Below are 16,432 nucleotides of genomic sequence, written 5' to 3' on the forward strand. Positions count from 1 at the left end.
GTCCAATGCTGTCCTCCCAGCCATCATTCTCAGGTCCATGAGCTCCCCCTTGTTCAGGTCAGCTGCTTCTGTGGGTTTCACCAGCCAGGTCTTGACCCTTTGCTTATCACTTCTCCCTCTCTGCAACTGGATTCCAGTTCAGTTCAGTGTTTAGCTGTGGGTGTCTGCTTGTGCTTCCACCAGCCACGGGATGAAGGCTCTAGGAAGGCATATAAGGTAGGCACCAATCTCATTATCAAAGGAGGCCATTTAAGGTAGTCTTTCCACTATTGCTTGGATTGCCAGTTGGTGTCATCCTTGTGGATCTCTGGAAATCCCCCTAGTGCCAGTTCTTTCCTCAAATTTATAATGGCGCCCTCTATTATGATATCTCTCATCCTGTTCTCCTCTATTCTTTCCTTGATTCAACCTTCCTGCTTCTCCATTTCTTCCTCTCCCCTCCTCTTCTCCCCCTTTCTCCCAGATCCCTCTATCCTCCCCCCACACTCCTAATCTGCTCAGGAGATCCTGTCCCCTTCCCCTTCTCCGGGGTATTATGCCTGTCTCTCTTAGGTCATCCCTGTTTCTCAGCCTCTCTGGTGGGGTGGATTGTAGGTTGGCCATCCCCTGCTCCACATCTAAAATTCATATATGAGCGAGTACATACCATGTTTGTGTTTTGTGACTGGCTTACCCAACTCAGGATGGTTTCTTCTAGTGCCATCCATTTGCCTGCAAATTTCAAGATTCCATTGCTTTTTTCCACTGAGAAGTATTCCATTGTGTAAATATACCATATTTTCTCTATCCATTCTTTAGATGATGGGCATCTAGGTTGCTGCCAGGTTCTGGCTATTACAAATAATGATGCTATGAACATAGTTGAACATAAGTCTTTATTGTATGAATGTGCATCTTTTGGGTATATGCCTAAGAGTGGAATTGCTGGATCTTGTGGTAGACTGATTCCCATTTTCCTGAGGAATTGCCATACTGATTTTCAAAGTGGCTGTACAAGTTTGCACTCCCACCAGCAGTGGAGGAGTGTTCCCTTTTCTCAACATCCTTTCCAGCATAAACTGTCATTTGTGTTTTTGATTTTAGCCTTTCTGACAGGAGTAAAATGGTATCTCAGAGTTGTTTTGATTTGCAGTTCCCTGAAGGCTAAGGATGTTGAACACTGTCTTAAGTGTCTATCAGCATTTTAGACTCCTCTATTGAGAATTCTCTATTTGCAGTTGGTATTATAGCCTGCAATTCCCCTTTCATGACTCTCACAGGGATAGGCTGCCTGACCATGGGCCCCAAAGCAATGGGGCCAACCATGGATTGAAACTTGCAAACCTGTAAGCCAAAACAAGTCTTTTTTGTTTATAAGATGATAGTATCTGGTATTTTGTTACCCTTGTTGAAAGTTGGCTAGTACACATAGTTTGCTGTATTAGTAATAGATATTTTACTGTGATTAAAAGGTGGCCCATGACTATACCTGACAGAATGATGTTACCTTGTCAGACTCCCAAGTGACTGTTATTGTCAAGAGAAGGTGATGGAGGAATGAGCATGAGCCAAGTGTGCATGAAAGGAGAAAAGTCACCAAGAAACCCATTATTGTGTTCACTTACTAGAACATTTAGTTGCAAGCAAATTATAACAAAATTAAAAATTGAATAAAAATGTATTGACCTCAAGTGTGGGTCTCCAAAACAAAAACCCAGGATTGGAACAAAGCAAAAGCTTTGACAGTGGTTGCCTTGGAGCACTTCCTCGCAGTCTTGTTTCCTGTCGTCAGCCTTGCTTTTCAGTGTTGTAGAACTTTGGATGTCTTAGCAGATCTTCCCTGTGTTGACCACACTATATGTCTCATTCAAAATATCATTTCTAAAATGAAAAACCTGAGTCAGTTAATTAAAAAAGAAAAAGGGCTATTTTGGCTCACCAGTTCAAAATTGTCTGATTCCAATGTTTGAGGATTGTGATGACCACAAACACATCATGGGGGGAGTGTTGAGAATAAACCACTCACCTCGTGAATCAAAAAGCAGAGCAAGAGAGAGACAGGAAAAGGCCAGAGTTCCACAGTCCCCTTCAGTGGTACACCTGCTCTGACCTAAGAACACACCACTGAAGCGTGCTCTCTCTCTCTCTCTCTCTCTCTCTCTCTCTCTCTCTCTCTCTCTCTCTCAGATACCACCAATTTCCAAAAGCTCCACCCCAAAGATTAAGCCTTTGACACATAGGTCTTTCAAGGATGTCTGTCTTAGCTTTTCCTCTATTTTTGTGACAAATCACCACCTCCAAAAGCAACCTGAGAGTGAAGGATTTATTTTAGTTTATTGTGGTGGTCCATCATGAAAAGAAGACAGAAACCTGGAAGTAGGGCCCAAAGCAGAGGCCATGGAGGAATGCTGTGAAATTCCTGTCTTGCTCTCTGAGGTTTGCTCGGCCACTTTCTTACATCCCCAGGGGTAGACCATGTACAGTAGGCTGGGTCCTCTGACAACTATCATTAATCAAGAAAATGTTTCATTTCTCAGTTGGGATTCCCACTTCCTATATGGCCCTTGCTTGTGTCAAGATGATAACAGAAAAAAGAAATGAAAGGAAAAATCGAACTAGCTCAGAGGACATTCAACATCCAAGTTATATAGCAGTGTCTCTGCAGGAACCTCTCCCAGAAGGTATGTCTCAAAGTTTTATTAGATTCTATATCCACAGAGTCCTGCTTCCATAATAATTGGAGAACTAGACTAAATACTTTCCGTTTGTTTGTTTTATAAGGGGTAGAGTCTTGCTACATTTTCCACGTATCCCAATCTCCTAGGCTCAAGTGATCCTTTTCCTTCAGCCTCCCAAATATCTAAAGCTACGGTTCCAAAAATTTTAGAACTTACCCAAAAGTGGCTGAGACACATTTATCAAGTGTATTCCATTTGAAATTTGCTCTCATTATTCATCACCTTTGAGAACATTGTGGGAAACACTAAAGTATCTCCACATGCCAAAAAACAAGCAGCGCAAACTCTAAAATCATTCATTGACCATTCCCTTAGTGTAGCCACACAAAGCAGGTAGTGAAGAGATGGTTCAGTGGATAAAGTGCTTGTACAGACATGAAGACCGGAGTTCAGATTTCTTCCACTCAATGGGGGTGAGGGCAGAGTTTGCAATGCCTGCCAGTAGACCCAGCATAAGAAGGCAGAGAAAAAACTGGATCTGCTTGCCTTGCTGGCTGGCTAGTCTAGCCAGTTAGTGAATTCTATGTTCAGTGACAAACCCTGCCTCAAGAAATAGAGTGATGGAGGAAGACACCCAACACTGACCTTGGGCAACACGTGTATACTCATGATAACATGCATCTAGATGCACATGCATATATTACACACACACACACACACACACACACACACACACACACACACACACACTTAATGAATAGATAAGTGAATAAATAAAAACATAGGACAACTAAAAGATTCAATTCTAGGATTTTTTTTTCAGCATGTAAGAATTTTTTTTTTGTGGGAGGGAAACACTTTGGCTTGGTTGGGATTGGTTTGGCTGTTTTGTTTGAAACAGGGTCTTATGCAGCTCAAGCTTGCCTCAAACTTGCCATGCTGAGGACAGCCTTGAATTCCAGACCCTCCTGCCTTCAGCCTCTAGTCCTATGATTGCTGGAGTGTACCATTTTACCCTGGCAAGCCTTTAATCCCAGCACTGGGGGAGGCAGAGGCAGGCATATCTCTGTGAGTTCAAGAGGACAGCCTCCAAAACTACACAAAGAAACCCTGTCTCAAAAACAAATCGAAACAAAACACCACTTTACCCTGGCTTAGGTTTCTTTTGATGATGAGATCAGAGCAGGTTTGATTTGTGGAAAGCATGGGAAATATTGTTGGGGAGTGGCTATGTATCATAGCTCTTCACTTCCTCCTCTCTAGTCTGCCAGATATTTCATTGTGTTTTAGTTTCTTTGTTTATGCTTGCTTGTGATCTGATACAAGGTCTCACCATATATACCTGGCTGGCCTGGAAGGTACCATGTAGACCAGGTTAACCTTGAATTCAAGAAGCTTCATATGCCTCTGCCTCTCAAGTACTGAGATTGAATATACACTGGGCTTCTTTTTTTTAAGTATTGATAAGAGTTTAGTTGCTTTGAATGTGTTATTTTAACCTTTGTCCTCCACAGAGGTAATTTAAAATAAGTGAAAATGTAAAGTGATTAGAGCTGGGCATAGTAGCAAATGCCTATAATCCCAACACTTGGGAGGCTGAATCAGGAACATCAACAGATCTTCAAGGACAGCTTGGACTACAGAATGAGACATGGAAGAAAGAGGAAAAGACAGGAGGATGGAATGAAGGACAGAAGAGATAGATAAGGGGGATGGGGGAAGAAATGGTACTTTACACCAATACTAATATACAACGGAAATGCTAGTCCGTGCAACCCAGGAAAGATACCTGGCTCCCCGTACCACCTGGCATAGCAGACTGAATGGAAGGAAGATAGGGCAGGAAAGGAAGATTGAAATCTGTTTATTGGGATAGTCCAAAGCTGCATGACCAAACCAAACAGCAGAAAAGTTGGAGCCAATTTGGTATAAACAAGTTCTTGCCATCTACTGTCTGCATTTACCTTAGGCAATTCGTCTTACTTCTCAGGGTCATAGCCATACAAAAAGCAAATAATAAAAGTAATCTCCTCCATTGAGTGTTATCTGTAATACACCAGCATAACTCCAGATCCCCAAGGATGCTTGAAACTGTTGTCACCTTTCCCATTCTCCTCCTTGGGCTTAGCAAAAAGGCAGGAGGTGTTCTAACATCCTTTCAGACATCTGGACAAAGCCTAAGACCAGAGAATACAAAAGAAAGAAAGTGGAGGGGTTCAATCCTGAGCCAGGTTCTTGCACAGCTGGCTGCAGGTTCTGGGGGAACCTGTGGAGTGAAATGCTCATGAGAAGGTAGAGAAGTCAGGAATAGGGTCTGCAAGGAAGGCGCCAAACCCTGAGATCAAATAGATACAAAACCCTATTTACCTATTGTTGCTGAAGCACACTAAGCATGTAATTCTAAGCTATACCCTTGCCCCGAGAAAGAGGATTTAATAGTAGATGAATGAATATTGGGAATATTGGGAGATAGCCTTAAATGGGGAAGGGCTGGGGAGTAGAATGAAGCTTACAGAGTCCTGTGAGTATTGTCAATCAAAGTCATTAAGTAAGAACCAGAGAAACCTTGGTCCTAAGACCATGATTTGAGGCCACACTCCATAAGTAGCCTAACAAGGAGAGGACAGGAGTTTGGTGACAAAAAGATTCAGTTGTGGAAACTAAATAGATACAAGAGCAAGGTCAGCTCTTAGGGAACAGCTGGCTCATGGAGCTGAGTCAAGGTGACCTGATGCTGAGTCAGCAGAAGACAGGCTCTCTGATTATTCTCCAGGACTGGGGCAGGGCTAAATGTACAGGTGGAATCCACAGGGACACTGTACCACAGTTATCTGACCTTGTGGAGAGAAGGACAAAGATTCTATGTAATCACTGTCAGGAACTTCCCAGCCAATGACAGAAGACAAATTCTTTTTTTTTTTTTCTCTCTAATACTTAGCACAATTATATTGAGTACAATCATTGTTTTTTATTTAAATTAGAAATAAACTTATTTTACATGTCAATCCCAGCTCCCTCCCTCCCTTCCCCCCCACCCCCCACCCCCAGCTCCCCACCCCATCCCCTTCTTCACTCTCCAGGAGGGTGAGGCCCTCCATGGGGGATCTCAGTCTGTCCTATCATCTGGGGCAGGGCCTAGGCCCTCCCCCATGTGTCCAGGCAAGAGAGCATCCCTCCATGTGGAATGGGCTCCCAAAGTCCATTCGTACTCGAGGGATAAACATGGAGATTCCTCAGAAGACAAATTCTTAACGCTGTTTCCAGGGTCTGAAAACAGACACCAAATACAATACTTCTTTGCTGTTGCTTCCTACCCACCCAGGGAGCTACTTCCAAAGTTTTCTATTGAACCAGGAACCTAAATGAATTAGAGTCTATGAGTGGGGCAAATCGGCCGTACCAGGAGAACATGAGGCACACTCAAATTAGACATGCAGAGTCCAGACTGGAGACTCTTCACTGACTTGGAGTATTTGGGACCTGCCATAATTGGCAGTCGCTAGCTCCTCTCACTTGCCCTAGGAAATAACTAGCTGCTAATAACCATGACATTGAGGCAGAATCAGATAAAGTGGAGAGAGGGGAGGAGGGAGGAAGAGAAGGAGGAAGAGAGAAAGAATGAATAAATATATAACACAAAATATGCCATTTTAACCATCAGTAAGTGCGAAATTGTGTAGCATTAACTATGTTGTGGGCCCTCTGTGTTCACAGGCAATATATTTGTGAATTCAACCACATGGCAGATAGGAAATATAAACTGTGCCTGTAAGTGAATGTGTACAGATTTTTTTCCTGTCACTATTGTCTGTGAGAAGCATTCCCACCCCCCTAACCCCCAGAAATTGAGAAGTAAAAACTCTTAGCACATTGTTCTCAGCCCATTGGTAAAGCAAAACAAGAAAATTTTCCTAAAAACTTAAGCAAAAAGCCCACAGCCTCACCATAATTATTGAATGTTCTTTGCCAAAGCTGAAGGTGGTTGTGTTGGGAGTGATTTCTGTGGGCTGACATTAAAAAAAAGAAGAATGAAAGAAAGAACAAAAAATGAAAAAGAAAAAGATATTATACCCTCTTCTAGTTTCCCTAGGACACAGGCCTGATAGAATGAAATTAAGCACTCATTAAAATCATGCTCTGTACAAAGTAAGAAAGGGAGAGAAAAGGACCATTTCTGATGTGGGGGATGAAATGAGAAATATGGTAATGACACCAGCCATCTAGGACTGAATGTGGTTCTCCTAAACCACAAAGAGAAGGTCATCAGCTCATGATCACCATAGAGTTCACCTGGTTAAAAACAGAAGTGACAAGAGGGAGCAGCTAATTCCATTCTGGAATGGAAGACTCTGAAAGTCAGGATTGGACCAAAGTGCTCCATCATTCCTTTTTGAAACAAGGGACAAAGTGTACACTGGAGACAACTTGAAAATTAAAAAGCAGCAATGTTTAAATCTGGAAGTCAGCAGAGCATGAGAAAAAGAAGTCAGAGAAATAAAATCAAAAGGAAAATGGAGAGGAACAAGAGAGAGAAGTTGGCTGAGACTTTTGTTTGTTGTTTTGTTTCCTGAACTGAACAGAACCTGATGTGAGTGTAATGTGCTTGTCCCTAGGAGAGGGACTGCTGGGAAGGGTGTCACAAGCTGAGCAGAAGCTTCAATGGTAAGTGCCTTAAAGTGCCTTTTACAAAGGAGGGAAAGAAAATATGTCACTGCCTGAATCCCACTCACAGAAAGTTCCTAAAAGCAAGAAGGGAGAGAAAGGAAGATTGTCACATGACCACTCCATTTACCTTTAGTGAGATCTTCTAGGGACAAATTTATTTGTCCCTTTGTGTGATGCCTCATGTATTAGATGTGTTCCAAAGTAAATAATTATCTTGGTATGAGATAGGCTTTCAACCATTCTGATTCCAAGGACGTCTCCCATTCACCCCTTGGCATTACTTTTTGTAAACAAATTAGAGAAGAATTGCTTTGATCTGATTCTGTGGAGTGAATGTTTTATGTCTATTTTATGTTTCAGGTCTTCAGAAAGAACAAATGAAACAAAACGTTCCTCTGGCTGTTTCAAAGGATTTGAGCCAGCCTAGTGTTTGAATTCTGCATTCAGCTTGAAGCAAGGCTTTCTTTTCTTCTTTTTTTCTCCCCTTTCAAAGTCTTATACATGTAGTATTTCTTGTTCATGCACAGCTACTCTTTGAACAAACACTTTTTTTTTTGCCAATAAGAGATAGCAGCCTTGAGGTCAGAAAGGGAATTAACACAACAGATGGCTTGGTTCTCTGGTTTCAGACACCACACACATATGCATGAACCAACATCTTTACATAGCATGTAAAGAAAAAAATCAATTAAACCTCGAGGGTCAGAGCCACTTACCTCTGAGTTGATCTCCTTTGTAAGGGATTAAGATACTTCATCCTGAGACTGGCCGGTCACACTTTCCTTTAACTGCCAGTAGAATGTAGTTCAAATTTCAGTTGTAAAGTGTGTGTATTACAGCATTCTATGCCTATTTTCCTATGAGCTCCTGGACAAAATTAGTCATCCAACCCTTTTTTGGACAGCAGCTGTCAGGGTGCTGTTGTAGGTGTTGTGAGAGATGTGAGACTATTTAAAGCACAGTGCCTGACTTGAGAACGATTCTCTAGGGGGAAGCAGCTCCATGCACTTGTACTGTAAGAAGACATTAAGGTTCAACCCAGACTTCATTAGATGAAGCTAGTATGCAGAGAGATGATAAAAAGAAATCCCACTTTGAGAACGCTGATGAAGGAGATAGAAAATCTGATGTGTGGTATTTATAATGTTTATTAAGACAACCTTTTTCTTCTCAAATCAATTCAAGCTCTCCAAGCACACCCTTGCATACCTTTTGCAGGTTAAAAAAAATACTTGCTGATTAACTGATCATGGAGCTAACTTCAGTGTTGAAAGAAGCATAAGTCATGTGGCATGTGTTATTGTTTTGTTAAAAAAGAAGAAAAGAGAAATTGCTGAGACATGAGACTTAAGACTATAAGTTTATTATAAGGGCCGGTAGAATGGGGAGACTAAGAAGAGGAACAGGGTAATGGCTGACCGCCATGGCCGGTCGCCATAGAGAGACAGAGCGGGGAAACAGAGACGGGAGAGCACACACAGAGAGAGAGAGACAGGGGGAGAGAGAGCGTAAAGGTGCAGGGGCCTATCTTTTAAAGGGGTCCTCTGCACCTGCGTGCAGACTTCTTTCCCATGGAACCTTGGGCTGACCAGGGTATTGCCTGAGTGGATTCCACCAGGTAACAGGGGCAGGCCAGCATAATGCCTGAACCTTTCATTCCCACCTCTACTTATTATTAAAAAAAGGTGGGGTGTTTAGACATGGCAGGTTAAGGAATAAGGGCGTCGAATTCTTAAGACTGCTTCCTGCTGACGTGGGGGGCGTTGACCATCTTTGGGGGACCCGAGAAGGTTGGGGTGCTGCCACGTCCTGGGGAAGCTGGTTGTTTCATTGTAGTCCAGGCTGTATGGAACTCCCTGGCGCCTCTTAGACCTGGCAAGATGTTGACAGAGCAGAAGACAAGGTTGAGTTTAGAAAAATTTTTTCTTAGGTCCTGTCATTTGAGGGGAAGATTGTAAGATGAGGGAGGGGTTCCCGTGGTGTCCCAAGATGAGTGAAGGGAAATTGGGACTGGGGAAAGGTTGGATATTACCTGGATATTACCTAATACTTAGAGAAGACAATAAAGTATAGTAGTATTTACTTCCCCAATTTTCCAAAATTTATAGGGATAGGAGTTGAAAGAAGTTTGACCTACATAGGAGAAAGTAAAGCTTTTTCTGTGGCACCTATTTTCACCTTTCTTCCCCATCCTTCTCTTTCCCTTCTTTCTTTTTTCCTCTCCCCGTTCCCTTTCCACCCTTCCTACTAGGAAGGTTTACTAGGACAGTATCTCTCTTTGTAGCTCCTGCTGGCCTCCATGATCCCTTTCTCAGTTCTCTAAGTGAGAATTACATTCTGCATTGAAATCTTGATAAGCAGATGTTTATATTTGTGATATTATTCTGGTTAAAAGCAGCATGGGAATAGGAGATTCTCCACAGGTACTTGGCTTTCTCAGACTCTGTTTACACAGTAAATCTGCTGTGGTGGAATGTGCTCTTGGACTCTTGGATGTCCTGATTTTGATGTATCCCTTAACTTTCATTCTTCAAAGCATGATGAACAATTGTATTAGTTGGGATTTTTTAGATTAACTAAACTTATAGAATGAATGTCTCTGTATATATAGAAAAGGGATTTAGTAGAATTTCTTTCTGGCTGTGGTCTAGTTAATCCAATCATGGCTCCCTATAAATGCAAGGTCCAAGAAACAAATAGTGTTATGCTCACAATGCTGAATATCTCAGCTGGTATTCAGTATACATTGGGATACTACAAGAAGTAGACTCTAATTATAGTAAAGGAAAAAATGTGCTAGCAAGGACAAGAGCTAGCAGGCAAATAGAGGCTCCCTTCTTCCATGACCTTTCTGAAAGTATGTGTGGCCCAGACTACAGGTCATTTGTTCCACCTCACAAGACTTAGATTAAAGCTGTGTCTTCCCACCTCAAAAGATTCAGAGCAGAAGTGAATCTTCCCACGACAAGTTATTTAATTAACAAAGATCCCACACAGATGTGTGATGGGGAATGTACTGTGTATGTTTATCTTTTTTATTGTTAAATAAAATACTGTTTGGCCAATGAGACAGCAAGTAGATGGGACTGGGAGTCAAAGATTATTCTGGGAAATGTAGTAGAGAAGTGCTGATCCAGACAGGAAGTAACATAGCAAGGAGACTCATATTTAAGCAAAGGAGAAACAGGAAGGGCTCCCTTTTCCCCTCCGCTCCTGCTCCAGCGGCAAGATGTGATCCCAGCAAGGAGGGACGCCAATAAGGCGTCCGATAAGATAAGTCTTATAAAATATATAGGTTTATGATAGTTAAGACTGAGTTAGCAGATGAGAAGTCCTAGTCATTGGCCAAGCAGCTTTGAACCTAATACAAGTTTCTGTGTATTCATTTGGGCCTAACTCGGGCAGGCGGCTGGCGTAAAGCTCACACGTTGCGATGGGGCTCAGGCGACTTTTGGCAGAAAGATTTATCGTAACAGATGTGGCCTGCTATTTTGGAGTTTTAGTCAATTCCAGATGTAGTCAATTTGGTAATTAAAATAGCTATGTTTGTTGCAAGACAGATAATTAAAAAAGAACAATTTTAGCAAATCTTTTTGGGAGTCTCTTCATGTCTGTAACTGTTGTCCAAATCTCTTACTTACAAGATAATGGTGTTTCATCACAACTCTGCTTAGACCCAAGCTCATAGTGTTACTGAAATTTAAATTAATAGAGAATAAATGACTCTCTTTCTCTTCTACGCCAGTCTTCTAGACCATTCCTTGAAAAGAGCTAGCTTTGTGTGGGAGCTAGCAGCCTATATCTGCAATTCCAACACTTCTTGGGTTGAAGCAAGAGTACCGTGCTTTTCTGCCAAACAAATCCAAGCTACAAAGAAAGACCCTACCTCAGAAAACATGAGAAACAGTAATTTATTGGTCCTGAGTTTTGCTTGTCTTGGTAAATAATTCCTTCACTTCTACTCTTCAGAAGGGTAGAGGTTCCTTGGCGGGGGGGGGGGGGAGCAGGTATGAACTATTTCACTACTAAATATTGCATACACATTGTTTACAATATTAAGTCTGAGGTTCATTGATTTGTTTCAAAAAAAGGCAAGAAAGGACATAAGATGAAAGGTCTGTCATGGAGACCTTTTTGAATTAGTTTGGAATGAAAGGATCTATTCCACGAAAGATATGAACCTTTGATGATCTAGACTTTTAAAGGGGATTTTTTTTGACCCACCTCATAAGGACATAGCTGCAAAATGAAGAATAAGATCTGTTGTGAAAATGTTGCAGCCACAGACTTTATCTTTAAAGGGTTCCTTTAGGATGGCACTGGTTTAGACATTTGTTTCACTCAGCATCTGCCTCAGTCTATACTCTTGTCTTCTCAAGGCAAAATTAAAAATCCATTCATTATGGTTAACTTGGGGAGGTCAGGCCCTAAAGTCAGCTAAGGGAGAATAAGAGGTGAAGCAGCACACGTTTAAAGCAGATGCTGTAAGTCATGCAATATTTTGCTGCCTCACTTGTAAAGCATTGGGGGGGTAGGAAAGAGAAGCCAGAGGATTCATCTGTGTGATTCCAGAATAACTGCTAAATAATGTAGATACACAGATGAAGTGAACCCTTGCATTTCAAAGTTAAAAGCAGATGCTGTTTATAAAATTTATCACCCCAAAGGTATGCTAAAGAAAACTAGTTTATTACAGATTTTACTACACCAACTTATCTTACAGTTCTATTGTACACCAGAAACTGTTTTGGAAGTTCACCTGCGCTGAAATAGTTTAAGATTTGTCCTGCCAAGTTTTCTGAAGAGTTTTGGAAGCAAAAAAAATCAAAAATCATAAAATATATTCTAAACATTTTATACTGTCATCATCCCCATAATCAGTAAATTTCATTTAATAGAGTCAGTAACATATTCCTTGGAATACAAAGGCCGCTCCTCAGAACTTCAACTTAAAACTTCAAAAGCAACCAGGAAATCCCCACTGGAGAATGAATCAAATGGTCAGGGAAGAAAGCTTAGGAAGAAACTGCAAGGCTCATGTGGGTCCACTTTTAGGAATGCCAGGAAGGAAAGACAATCTTTCAGAGCAAAGCCTTAAATATCCATTATACAAATGCATCTTTCTCCTCCCTCCATGGCTACACCTCCAATAAGAAGAATAAAATCTGAAGGATTCTGAGGAGAAGCAAGTAAATACCCAGGTGCCTTTTAACCTTTCATTCTGACACAGTGTCTCAAATCCTTGCTTTGTGTTTCCTTTCAAATGAAGATCAACTATGAGATACCATCTTACTCCTGTCAGAATGGCTAAAATCAAAAAAATGCAGATGACAGTTTTCCCTGGAAAGGATGTGGAGAAAGGGGAACACTTCTCCACTGCTGGTGGGAGTACAAACTCATACAGTCACTTTGAAAATCAGTATGGTGATTCCTCAGGAAAATGTGTATCAGTCTACCTCAAGATCCAGAAATTCCACTCTTAGGCATATACCCAAAAGATATACATTCATATAACAAGGACATCTGTTCAACCATGTTCATAGCATCATTATTTGTAATAGCCAGAATCTGGAAGCAACCTAGATGCCCCTCATCTGAAGAATGGATGGAGAAAATGTGGCATATTATACAATGGAGTACTACTCAGCAGAAAAAAAAAACAATGGAATCTTGAAATTCACAGGCAAAGGGATGGCACTAGAAGAAACCATTCTGAGCGAGGTAACCCAGTCACAAAAAGAAAAACATGGTATGTACTCACCCATACATGGATTTTAGTCATAGAGCAAAGGATTACCTGCCTACAATCAACACCACCAGAGAAGGTAGGAAACAAGGAGGACCCTAAGAGAGACATACATGGTCCTCCAGAAAAGGGAAAAGGGATAAGATCTCCTGAGCTAATTGGGAACATGCTGAGAGGGGAGAGGGAGTTAGGAGAAAGAGCAGGGGAGAAGAGAAGGGAGAGGAGGACCAGAAAGAACAGGAAGATCGAGTCAGGGGAAGAATAGAAAAGAGCAAGAAAAGAGATACCCTAATAGAGGGAGCCATTATAGGTTTAAAGAGAATTCTGGCACAAGGGAAATGTCCAGAGAGCTACAAGTTTGACCCCAACTAATCTAAGCAATAGTCGAGTCGCTACCTTAAATGCCCTTCTCCAATAATGAGATTGATGACTACCTTATATACCATTCTAGAGCCTTCATCCAGTAACTGATAGAAGCAGAAGCAGGCATCCACAGCTAAACATTGAGCTGAACTCTGAAATCCAGTTGCAGAGAGGGAGGAGTGATGAGCAAAGGGGTCAAGACTAGGATGGAGAAACCCACAGAAAAAGCTGGCCTGAATAAGAGGGAGCTCATGAACACCAGACTGATAGCTAAGAAACCAGCATAGGACTGTTCCAGACCCCCTGAACAAGAATGTCAGTTTGGAGGTCTGGTTAATTGATGGGGCTTCTGGTAGTGGATCAGTACTTACCCCTAGTACACAAATGGACTTTGAGAGTCCATTCCACATAGAGGGATGCTCTCTCAACCTAGACACACAGGGGAGGTTCTAGGCCTGCTCCAAATGATAAGACAGAATTTGGAGATCCTCATGGAAGGCCTCACCCTCTCTGGGGAGTAGAAAGGGGCAGGGGACGGAGAGGGAACTGGGATTGAAATGTAAAACAATCTTGTTTCTAAATTAAATTAAATTACTAAAAAAAAGTGTTTAAGAACTACTCAAAAAAAAAGAAAGAAAATCAGACTTCAATAAAAGCATCCTCCACAAATAATAGCACTAAGCCTGTGTGAGTTCTGCCAGTTAATTATTCAAACTTCTTGATCATGTGTTTACAAGACCGGGATGCAATCTCTCTGTGGGCTGCTGCAGTGATGCCCCACACACTGAAGCCTCCACTGTCCTCTGAGCTTAGCTGTGCTTACCACTCACAGGTGAAGCCCAGCCGGGCTCCTGAAAACCTGACACGGGTGCTGGGGAGAAGTGGGAGTCCTGGACACTGTGGAGTAGCCTGGGACCAGAGCGATCAGAGGCTCATCATGGCAGCTCCCTGCACCCTCCCTTGAATTCAGTACCCAGTTGGCTGCTCCTCTGCACTTAATATTCAGGTATAACACATACGCATTTTCCTGAGGTGCAGAGATGTCTGTCCTGGAACTCAGAGAGATATGCCTGCCTCTGCCTCTCTACTGCTCTGACTAAAGATGTGACTATAAAGCCTGGTGTATTGCATTGTTGTTAATTGAATACTATTTGGTCTAATATAGGTAAAGAATCCCTCCAACTGTCGTCTGGATTTATTCTCCAAGATGAAACATTTCGGTTAATAAATGAGTGATCAGTCTTAATTTTCCGTATTATGTTTAATTAATGATGATGAGAAAACTCTGTGAAACTTCTTCTCTGTAAAGGCAAACTACTGCTTAGAGGTCTTGCCAAGTGAATGAGGTTTGTGAACCACAAAAGACAGAAATTATGTGTCAAATTGGGCCATTGAAAATGACTGTTTGATGTGGAAGCAACTGCTTGCAGATGGAAACTTCTCAGGACAGGATTCTACACTGAAGACCTGAAAAGGGAAGTTAGGTGAAGAACAAATAGTCCACACTTGACAGTGCTGCAGATTTTTCAAATTCCCCCAGCTTTGCAGTTTGAGACCCTTGTACATTGCAACTGCATTAGCATGTCTTATATTGCGTGATATTTATGTTTCTTCAAACTGCTCTCATGTGTGCTGTCATTTATTTGGTCTGTCTTCTACCCTTGGGAGAAAATAGGATGTTCATGATGATAATGCTGGCAGTGGTGATGAGGATGATGGCTTAGTGTGAGAATCCTCATCTCCATTTTTCCACTTGCTAACTTTATTGTAGTGATTTGCCCAAGGTACAGCTGGAACTTGAACATTGTTTTAATCTCTAAGGACAGATTCTCTCACCAAGGATTGGATGACATTCTGAGAATGAGAAGCATGGATATTCTGTCTGTTTGCATCATTATATAGACTGAAGCCCAGAAAGGGATAAATATGCAGGACTCATTTGTGATCTGCATCGGGGAGAGGGGGCTTTGCTTGTAACTGATGTACCCACTCTCTCTCTTTTCAGTAGTACCGGCCTGGGCTGCTGCACCTCATGGGGAACAGACTCCACCTGGAGCTACTTTATTCTCTCTCTTTCCACTGTGATGGAACAGGCTGCTGAAAGGATCCTTTGTCATCCTAACTCTAAGAACCTATATTAGAAACCAATGACAGTTGCCAATATCACATAGAATCAGGAAGGTGCTGAATTAATCCAAAGAGTTATAGTAGAATTAATAGTGTCAGGATTCAGCATTAAAAAGTTTTAAAAAGGAATTAAGTGAAAACCAAATATTCCACATTTGACTATGCTGTAGATATTTCAAATTGTCCATTTCTTTGTAGTTTGTGGAACATGTACATTAGAGTGGCAGTTATATATATATTATTTTGCATGATATTTGAGCTTTTCAAACTGTTCTCATGTGTGCTGTCATTATTTTCCACTCCCCAATCTTAGAATAAAATAGAATGAGCATGGTGACAATGGTGGTAGTGTCGATGATGACTTAATAGGAGTGTCCTTGTATCTTCTTCCTAATGTGAGAACCCAGTGCCTAAGTAAGTGTTTAAAACATCTCTTGATTATGTTCTTTCCTTTTTAGATATTTTTGTGGTATTTGAAGCTTGACTATGCCCAGACTTGATAAAGATGAGGATCCTGGACTGTGTCTATTTAAGATTGTGAAAGATAATGCTTGACAGAACAACTTATCTTCCCACCCACCAGTGGCAGAAATGCAGCAAATTGCTCAGAGGACAGACAAGCCATTAGGGAAGCTTGATAAGGAGTGATAGACAAGGTGAAACTGATTAGCTCCCCAAGAAATGCTTTCTAAGCTCAGTGGAGGTAATATTTTCTGCTTGTTAGGAACTTGGTTAGTTTGTCAGAACTAAAGGACATTGAGACACAGTAAGAACAGCACCAGAGATGCAGGATGAACAGTAGAGAAGCATTCCTTCCTTTGCTCCTTGAGTATCCTGATGACCAAGATAATTTAATTTGAGACACAGATGCTCA

The sequence above is a fragment of the Cricetulus griseus genome (genome assembly GCF_003668045.3).
Source record: "Cricetulus griseus strain 17A/GY chromosome 1 unlocalized genomic scaffold, alternate assembly CriGri-PICRH-1.0 chr1_1, whole genome shotgun sequence".
Classification (NCBI taxonomy): domain Eukaryota; kingdom Metazoa; phylum Chordata; class Mammalia; order Rodentia; family Cricetidae; genus Cricetulus; species Cricetulus griseus.